The 10,605-nt window shown below is 38.9% G+C and overlaps 1 long non-coding RNA gene across 1 annotated transcript; it reads right to left on the bottom strand.

The window, feature by feature from the left end:
• Window positions 1-386: 386 nt before the first annotated feature.
• LOC140229865 (uncharacterized) lies at window positions 387-10,166 on the bottom strand. Its single transcript, XR_011901326.1, has 3 exons — window positions 10,026-10,166; window positions 6,940-7,089; window positions 387-422 (listed from the first exon to the last, which is right to left on the bottom strand). It is a non-coding gene; the product is annotated as an uncharacterized lncRNA (long non-coding RNA).
• Between the last annotated feature and the right edge of the window lie 439 nt (window positions 10,167-10,605).

The raw sequence follows: 10,605 nt of genomic DNA, 5'->3' as shown, positions 1-10,605 counted from the left end.
TTACAGTAAAAGCAGAGAGACAGACAAACCGATAAAGAAAGTAGCAGCTCAACATATCAAAACATCGAGAGATTTAAAAAATATTGGTACATTTGACCATATATGTTCTTATTTCTCATTACTACTTATACAGTCGTCATTTGATATTTTGCAACGCGTGTGCCTTATAAAATAACGTTGGTACTTATCAAATTATTCTATATCCATTAATACTCATTGAATGTTCCTATGTATATGTACGAGGTGCTGTGTTGGGCGCAGCTCAGCAACTGCAATTACTGGTCTTATTAGAATGTCCAATAAATGACACTTGCCATTTATGGTGCGGTCACATCTCTTGTGAATAAACAAACGGTAGACTGCCAAGAACAGCACCGTAAATAGGACCGCACTGATGAATCCTATGAGCACTGCCAATCCATCTGAGAAGAAATTGACACGAAAAAGGGATATATTGTCAACATTTACAATTGCCAGACATCATACCATTACTTCTGGATTATGATAGAAACAGACAGACAGACAGACAGACAGGAAAGGTGAGTGTGTGCGTATATAATATAGGTAGTATTAAATATATATATATATATATATATATATATATATATATGCGTGTGTGCGTGTGTGCGTGTTTGTTGATACCTGTGTGTATAATGACCTCTAGCAGATTCAGCTCAAGGCTAAGAGTCTCTGTGATCGTCATTTTACATACAAAGAGAGACCAAAAAAGAATTACGGAATATGAACGTATACAGGAACGGTCATAACACGTTAAAACACTCTTTATGATGCCATTGTGAAAACTCCCTTTGTGCAACATTATTCTGAGACACTAACGGTTTCATGCTTTGAGAAAATATTCGGTTTTTTTCAAGTCTATGTAACTTCTGCAGATTTCTTTTGATCTGGACCAAATAGGGATAGTCCATGGGCCAAGAGCCGAAAAATGGGTTGTTGGTACCACCCGAGGTGGCAAAACCTTTTTGGTGTCATTTTGTTTGTCGGACATAGATACGCTTATCAAGCTATGATAGCATTTCCAAATGAGTAGCTTAGTCATAATAAATGAATTTTTAACCAATTTGGTCTCGTTTTTATATCCCTATACTTCTGAATCGAAACTAACCGCTATACAAATACGAGCACTGCCTTCTGTATTCCACAGGTGTTCTGTTGTAAACGCGGTGCGCTTAGTCTTTATTCAAGGCAGCGAAGGGAATATCCAAAGGGTTATGATGTCCACAGCTGTCACGCGGTGCGCTTAGTCTTTATCTAGAACAATGTACCGTTATCATATCTAAAGTTCTTAATAAAAGGGATTACCTATACTGTTTTATACTACCCTCTCAACAAATACATCAGTTTTAAACAAGAATCACTCTGTACATTTACAACATTATTAATTTTAAGGTATTGTAGTGTACCGGTACATTGTTTTTGCATAATCGTTCATTGTTGGATGGAAATAAAGCGACATTGGCGTGGTATTAGCGTTTTCAACGTAGCGTTTTCACCGGAAAATGATAAATAATTGAAAAATACGCTAAAATTCACGAGAAATTGCTTTTTTGTTGTTGTTGTTTTTAGATAAAGGGATATACACTGTATCATAAGCTTTGGATATTCCCTTCGCCGTCTTGAATATTAGACTAAGCGCTGTGGACATCATAACCCTTGGATATTCCCTTCGCTGCCTTGAGTAAAGACTAAACGCACCGCGTTTACAACAAAACACCTGCGAACATACCGAAGACAGTGCTCTTCTTTGTATAGCGGTTGGTCTCGATTCAGAAGTACAGGGATATAACAACGAAACCAAATTGGTTTAAAATTCATTTACTATGACTAAGCCACTCATTTGGAAATGCTATCATAGCTTGATAAGCATATCTATGCCCGACAAACAAAATGACACCAAAAAGGTATTGCCACCTCAGATGGTACCAATATCTGGCCTGGCCCATGGACTAGGAGTAAAGTTGTAGAGAAAATGCCAAGCTTTGCTTTGATGTACGTATTATCGTATATGGCAAATCTATGATTGTTTTTCTAGCTACATTTCTGCAAAGGCATGACTCATGCACACAAAACAGTGACAGAAACGTAGAAATTACTCTTAAATCCAGTGGAGAACACCTCTTGATTCTCGATCACGACATGAAATGCAAGCTATATGTGAGAGAAACGCAAGCGCGAGAAACGCTTTCATTGTACCGCGGCACTTGGCGATTTATCGATCGGATTGGGCGGGTTGATGCGTTTGAGCAGAATATGCGAAGTTGGCACGCCGTCTAGGGCTCACACCCGGAAATACAATGGAATGTCCCAGACCCCTTCACAAATTCGTACCAAAGATACCAAAATAAATGAAGAAAAAATTAATAAAAAATCAATGATGTAGTTTGGCAAAAAACTGAATAGCTGTAGATATTGAGTATGAATTCCTCTACAAATTGCATTTTGGTTGGAAGATGAAAGCTTTTCTGGTGGAATTTGAGGGGACTATATTTCATTGGGTACGTGTACGGAAAATGGGTGATTTTTTGAGTGACAAGAACTTGTAGTCTGGCTTTGCGGACCCCTGGACAGAATTTGAACTGAATTATCCACCCTGAGAATTTGATGGATGAAAGGGTATATCTAACTTATCCAGGTTAGTGAAGCTGAAACACCTCATTTCTCCCAGCTATTTTACAGAATTTTTTGAAATTTGATTTTTAACACACATCCAATATACAAAAAAGATGACTCTTCTTTTGTTTCGAATTACCGACCTATCTCTATTCTTCCTAGTCTTTCTTAAGTCATAGAAAGACTTGTTTATAACAGACTGTATGATTTTTTATTACAAAATAATATACTGAACCAAGACCAATATGGTTTCAGGAAATTTCACTCTACTGATATGGCACTAGCCCAGTTGTATGACAGAGTGTCGACTGCCTTAGCTGAACAAAAACATGTCATTGGTGTGTTCATGGACCTAAGCAAGACATTCGACACTCTTGATCACACTATCCTTTTACGCAAATTACATTGTTATGGCGTTCGTGGCATTCCACTGGAATGGTTTGAAGATTATTTATCAAATAGACAACAATACGTATACTATGAATCGGTAAACTCTGAAGTTTTACCCATACATTGTGGCGTCCCACAAGGATCCATATTGGGACCACTACTATTTCTAGTGTATAGAAATGATATTACAAATTCCTCGAAGTTACTGCAATATATTCTGTTCGCCGATGACACCAATGTATTTTGTTCCAATTCTGACTTTCAGTCGCTTTTAAGAACTCTTAATACTGAATTGCCGAAATTATCTACATGGTTTAAGAGCAATAGATTGTCACTCAACTTAAAAAAGACAAATCTTATTTATTTTCATAATAAGAAGCATAAAAATGAAATGCGCCAATTGAATATAATGGTGGATGGTATATTATTGGAGCAAAAATAAAGTGTCAAATTCCTTGGAATATATATCAGTGAAAATATGAAATGGAATGTTCATGTGCAATACATCTCAGATAAAGTGTCTCGTAATGTTGGTATACTCTGTAAGCTTAATAGTATTATGTCCCAAAGAATATTCTATTTATGCTTTATAATTCGTTGATATTGTCGAATATCTCATATTGTAACATTGTTTGGGCAACTGCGAAAAGTCACATTGACAGTATATTGTTCCTACAAAAGAAAGCTATACGTATATGTACCAATTCAGGTCATTGGGACCACTCAGATCCTTTGTTCGTAGAATTAAAAACACTAAAGGTAAATGATATCAATTTTTTGCAAAATTCACTGTTTATGTTTCGTCTGTATAACGGTCAGTTGCCATCTTCTTTCTTCTCATTATTTCAGCTAAACAAGGATACACATTCTTATCCCACAAGGCAATCTGATAAATTTCATCTACAAAATCCTAAAACCGTGATGGCTCTGAAATCTATCAGACACACTGGACCTGATATTTGGAACTCTCTTCCTTCAGACATTCGAATTTTAAAGTCTATGTATTCTTTCAAGAAAGCTGTAAAGACAATGCTGCTCTCTGGATATCAGTGATCTTATAATGTCATTGCAATTGTATTGTATGTGAAATTCCCTCGTTGAATTATCGCCGTTCAGAATTCATTGCGTAATGTTATGTAACCGACCATGACCTGTAACTGTTTACCTGTACGTACCTGGGTGAGAAAAATAATATTTTGCCATGCTTTACTATTTAGTGATCCAGGTGATCTCACTTTGTGTATTAGCGAAAGCAGACAGACGTCTCCTCTCTCCTTTCTCCTATCCTATCTCTATGCAAGTCATCCCTACCCTTATTTTCCTATATGTTATGTATCATGTACGAGGGCTGCGTGAAATCAAGCAATGCTTAAGCTGTAGCCCTTCTGCGTTATTCATTGCATCACTGATAATTATGTTCTGTTGTACATTGTAAAGGCAATGAAGAAACTGTATTGCTGTACATTCTAAAGGTAATGAAGAAACTTACCTTGTTAGCAAATAATGTTTATGTATACCCATTTGTATGTATGGTACCATCAACGTATATGATATATGTGTATGTATCTGCATGAGCAATGATATAATGCAGGAACCAATAAAATCAAAAATCAAATCAAATCCCTATGGGGAAATATTTATGGGTGTGAGCCCTCTATAGTCGGCCGAGTCGCACGTGCGAACGTGGCACATAAAGTGTTAACCAAATCTGAGTGTGACAGCAGTGGCGTATCGTGGGTCAAGACATTGAGGGGGGAGGGCACCTCGTGGGAAGCGAGCGAGCTTGAAAATTTTGACAATTTACAGTCCACAAACTGCCGTTTGTAGCTATATCTTTTCGCTTTGGATATTAAGGGGGGGGGCGCACCGGGCACAACTGCCAGCAATTACTGGCAGCAACATCAGGATAGTGGCATAACGATTAAATGCGAGCGAGCAGAGCGAGCGAGCTTGAAAATTTTGACATTTTACAGTCCCAAAACTGCCGTTTGTAGCTATATCTTTTCGCTTTGGAAATTAAGGGTGGGGGGCGCACCGGGCACAACTGTTGCAATTACTGGCAGCAACATCAAGAGAATGGCATAACGTTTAAATGCGAGCGAGCGAAACGAGCGAGCTTGAAAATTTTGACATTTTTCACTTCCCAAACTGTCGTTTGTAGCTATATTTTTTTCGCTTTGGAATTTAAGGGGGGGGGGCGTGCACTGGGCGCAACTGCTGGCAATTGCAGCAACATCAGGAGAATGGCATAACAATTAAATGCGAGCGAGCGAAGCGAACGAGCTTGAAAATTTTGACATTTTACAGTCCCCAAAAATGTCGTTTGTAGCTATATTTTTTTCGCTTTGGAATTAAAGGGGGGGGGGCGTGCACTGGGTGCAACTGCTGGCAATTACTGGAAGCAACATCAGGAGAATGGCACAACAATTAAATGCGAGCGAGCAAAGTGAGCGAGCTTGAAAACTTTGACATTTTACAGTCCAAAAACTGCCGTTTCTAGATATATCTTTTCGCTTTGTAACTAAGGGGGGGGGGGGGGACCGGTGCGCCCCCTTGGATCCGCCACTGGTAGTCAAGGATGTCGCTTTACGTTCATGATTGGGGAGGTATGACCAGCGGGGGGGGGGGGGGTCGAAGTGACCAAGCGGGGGAAAGAAGTCCAAAATCTGCACTTTAGAGCATCCCCTAATTGTTTGTATTTGTGTGTGTGTGTGTGTTTTATATATATCTATGGGAAATGTAGGGAATAACCCAGTTCAAGTCTTATTATTGGCAATGCAAGGCATTTAAATATAGACTAGTATGTAAACCAACACTGCAAAATATATGATCTAGCTGTGACGTAGCGAAGCGTAAGGTACAAAGGTGTACATTCTACATCACATTGCGCATGTGCAGCTACTCTTTTTGCCGTTCGGATGTTCTGAGTGCACTGCGCACATCCTGCTTCTATTCAGAATGCCAACCAGGAATCACACTGAATCACACAATCTTTTGTCGGCTCCGGGCTTTTTGAACAATGTTTGACACTACATACCTCTTTAATTATGGTTAAAAGAAATCTTAGAAAAATATCTTACTTCTTGATCACCCTTTCATGTCGATTTCAAAAGCAGTTTACTAACCCTTGAATTATTATTTTTTTTTTTTTACCAGCGGATGGGGGGGGGGGGACACGTGCCCCCCCATGCCCCCCCCCAGTAGTTACGCCACTGTGTGACAGTATAACTAAGTGGAAAATCTAATTTGCAATCAGCAGCAGTAAATTGTGAAACTCCTGGTTTCTTAGTGTCAGATTCCCTTACAAGACAGTAGCTTCACCTGGCGTCCAAATAACATGCTTCATTACCCTCTTGACCTAATTCAGGAGGAGATTAAACACACAGGAGCAACAAATTTTGGACACCCAGAGGATACGCCTGTTTCATAAATCGGAACCTCCACCTAATGATCGTGCGATGCAAATCTGCGCTCCGATATCTGAGTGCTGTGGAAACGATTGCATGAATTTTGCTTCTTGAACTTTCAGGGCTATTTTGTACGTAGCAATTTGTAAGATGTATGAATAGGCCTATAATACACAAATATACATCCCATTGCAAAGGGACATGGACAAGGGGGCTGACTTGTAATTTTGTTTTGCGTCCAAAGGATAACGAATTTCACTGATTACTGTGTTCTTTTTTTTAACTTGCTTTAGACACCAATTGCCGTTTAAAAAGCAAAGAAGGAAGATTAGTAGTGCTTTCAATTTCATGGCTCAGTAGTCATAAAAAGTATACAGTGTTATGATCAGACTGCAATATAAGCTTCACAACTAGATTAAAAAAAAAAAAAAATGCGGAGGGTGGCATTCTGACCTGCCATCCAACCCCCCCCCCCCCTCCCCCCAACGTCCGCGTCTTTCTTGAAACTTACATGACTGATGGCTCCTGCTGCAGACTGCTTTGGGTTTCTCGCTCTTTGTAGTATTATGGAATGCAGTATGTACCGTGTGTACAGTTGATAGAATCTCCGTTGTTCCGGCGCTCTCGGCAGGAAAGGTCGTTAAAGGACCCTCAGTGAAAACTGGTGATGTGGAATCAAGAACAAGGATTTTCGGAGAAAATTGTATCGATAAAAATATGACCACAAACGTTAAACATCTTTTTCGAAAGCACCTAACCTGGGCTGTATCAGTTCACCTATCTTCGCAGTGAAGTCAGAAGATTTCAAATACATCTATGTACATCCGATAACACCGTATTACTCCAGAAAAAAGCAAAACTAATAATTAATGACGTGAAAGTGAGACAATCGCAAATGCTCGAAGGCACTTCAGTAGTCATGCGGAGTATAATTGGCCAGTTTAAACACCTTTTAAAGACATTTTTAGATTTCCAACCATGGATAGTAGCTTTGCTTCTTTTCAGTCTATCGACATGTTAAGCAACAGTAGTTGGTAACTACCTGTTTTCCGCTCCGCTTGGAATGCATAAGAGGATTTATTTCCAAAGCACCCTCACTCAAATGTAAGCGACAGCATAAAATTTTTTAAAATCATAATCATGACCACAAATACATATGGTATATACATTATTCTCGGGGGTGCGTCATGAGTTCTACAGCCCACAAGTTAAACAGCCTTTACGGTCGAGTCTAGTCTGGCTTCCAGACCCTCTGCCCATACTATTTCGCTTTTCATGATATTGACGCCCTCAACGTCGAAAACTAGTATAGTTTAAGTTGATTTTGTCGCCTTCGGCAAAGGGTCTGGAAACCAGACTAGGTCGAGTCATACAGCCCACGAGTTGTATAAATAGCCCCGAGGTCGGCATCAAGTTAAATAGCTGACGGGTTATACGGCTCATGAGTTCGACACTTCGCAAAAGAGGCTCACGAGATCGACGCTATCCTAGGCAAAGAAGACCCACCATACCGACACGATGAACAGCGCCATCTATGCACCGTTTATTAAAGAGTACATTATTGCATTGGGTGTCCCGATAGTGGCATAAGGAAGAAATAAGTTATGGGAAATGGGAGTTGGTCAGGTGTTACCGCGTCAGTTGCTCTCCCTCACCCTCTGAAATTTAAAATACCTTTATTTGTGTGTTCTTGTGAGAGTGTTTGTACAAAAAGAGAATTTCTCTAAAAGTATGGACCAGATCTTTTCACCCTCGCTTGCGTGTTACTACTCAAACTTTTTAGTTACTCTTCCCATTCAAAAAAAAAAAAAAAAAAAAAAAACATAAGTTAAGATAAAAATAGAAAATAAATTCTGTGTACGGACATGGCTATAATATTCTAGTGGGCTCTTCGGGGGAAAAAAACACCGCAAGAGGAGTTTTAGAGTAAAAGTTGGATACCGCACTTCTCTTTAGGCATAATTCGAGTATGCCGAGTCGACGAAAAAAAGAACAGTTTGCAAGCCCATCTAATTATCAGCAAACTGGCTGCCAAATGATTACTTTTTTTGTGTGTTCAGCTATTTACAATCTCGCGCTAAAAAGTTTGACGAAAGTGCACACTGCAACTGTTATTCTCCCCTTTTATCTTTGATGCAACAACCTGTACAAATACATATGTATTTGGCATGTAGATTGTGCTGTTCATCCTGTTAGTCTCGTGTATTTATTTGCGCAATTTCGGTCTTGTGAGCCTTTTGTTTGTTTTTTTTTTTTCGTATTGACTCATGCGCCTATGACTCGTTAGTGTCGGTAACGTGGAATTACCCCATATGACATTAAATATCTTGAAAAGAATGTTTCGAATGTAATCCGTGCATCGGTACTGAGGAAACTAGAGAATTCTTAACTGTATATTCTGCAGAACTTATATTGAATGAAGGTGCATTTTGTAACACCGGAATTCAACACAGAGAATACAATGATCGACAGGTGTTCTAGAGCCAGACTTTCAATAAGTATTGTCATTGATTCCATTTTATACCTGTTAAAATCATCAATGTACTCCGACAGCTTTGGAACCCTCTAAAAGACGAACAAATTTGTGACTATTAATTTTTAGGGTACTTAGGTAGTGCGTGGTCACGTCGAATGCGTGATAAAAACGGAAAATGATGCCCTGACGAAGTTCATGAAATGTACAATAAAAAAAAAATATTTCCGCAATTTCCTCAATTTCCAATGGGATTTCCTCGCATTGCATTTTTGTAGTAGGCCTATATCTTCGTAGAGGACTGTGCGTCTCATGGGCGGTATGACACTTATGACTCGTGACAAGCACTCCATGCAAACCTTTGAGCACATATAATATTGGTCCTGACTATTTATTTCATTTACATGTATACCTATCTTATTGTGTTTTTGCAACATGCAGCTTCTGCAAATTAGTAACGTCACTTTGTAATAATTTTGTACTACCTGTATTAAGATATGGAAAATATATGACATAATATTCACAATGTTTTTTTTGGGAAAATTTCTGTATAATTGGAGTACAAAGCTTCACATTGCAAATAATCAAATGAATTGTCTGTCTTCAGAAGCACTATGGTACTTTAAGTTTGTAGTTTGTGCAATACTGAATATTCTTAGACAAATTTCGATTCATCTCACTCAAATTTCAAATCTTTATAGGCGCAGCACTTAATGGAACGAACTTTATCATTTCATGTTCTTCTATTACTTATTGGCGAAAGTTCATGTGGTCATAGTTGCCTATCATTACAGCTTTCAACAAGTTTTATTATGATATTGGGCTAAACATGCATCTCATAAACCAAGAATTCCTATTTACTTGCCCAATTCTTTGGTAATGTTAATATTCACTTAACAAATCAATAATTTAGCACAATCATCCAGTTTTAGGAAAATAACTGTCAATATTCTAAAGCAAGCATTGTAATAGGACGCAACCCGCTGAAGTGAATAATGATCACTCTATAAGCTCCACTTTTTCAATCACGTCTTAACTGGTGTAATGTACTACCGGTCAAAACATTTGTTCAGCGATGAAAACAAAGAGTGATTATTACTGATTCCTATGGCATATAGGCCTACCTCTTGCTTGGACAGAGACGTTTGTTGCACTGCCATATGTCGACACCGTTGAATAATCGAAAATGTGACACATATACTGGCCAGCATGGTCGGGATTGACTTCATTTATGACCAAGGAAAAGTCGTCTGTAATGTTGAACAAGCCGGCCTCGTATCCGTAGCCACTTTTCTCACCTGGATCACCGTTTTGATTGAGTATTACAAGATACTCATTAGGGGGGTCACCAACTTTCTTCCACAGTACGACAGATACCATCCCCTTCACTTTGCATGGAATTACACCTTGCTCTCCTTCCACCACTTCTATGGACGTAACATCGCCGTCGTATCCATAACATTCTCTCAATTTACCTGCACAATAATAATAACAATTCAATTAGGACACGATACATATATGGTATAAGTTTGACAATGATAGGCAATGGACTTTCTGAGCTAACCTCTGCACAACTTTTGCGGAGAAATAACAAAGAATCAGTACAGATACAGAAGGTGATCCGAAGGATACTCGGATCACCTAATGATGTCTTCTCCACCAATGAAGGGTAGCCTCTTCAATGTTGCAACTGCTCTACCAGAG

The sequence above is a fragment of the Diadema setosum genome, chromosome 6, assembly GCF_964275005.1.
Source record: "Diadema setosum chromosome 6, eeDiaSeto1, whole genome shotgun sequence".
In the NCBI taxonomy this organism is placed as follows: Eukaryota; Metazoa; Echinodermata; class Echinoidea; order Diadematoida; family Diadematidae; genus Diadema; species Diadema setosum.
Note: the sequence above shows the minus strand (reverse complement) of the source record. Positions and strands in the feature narration are given on the sequence as shown.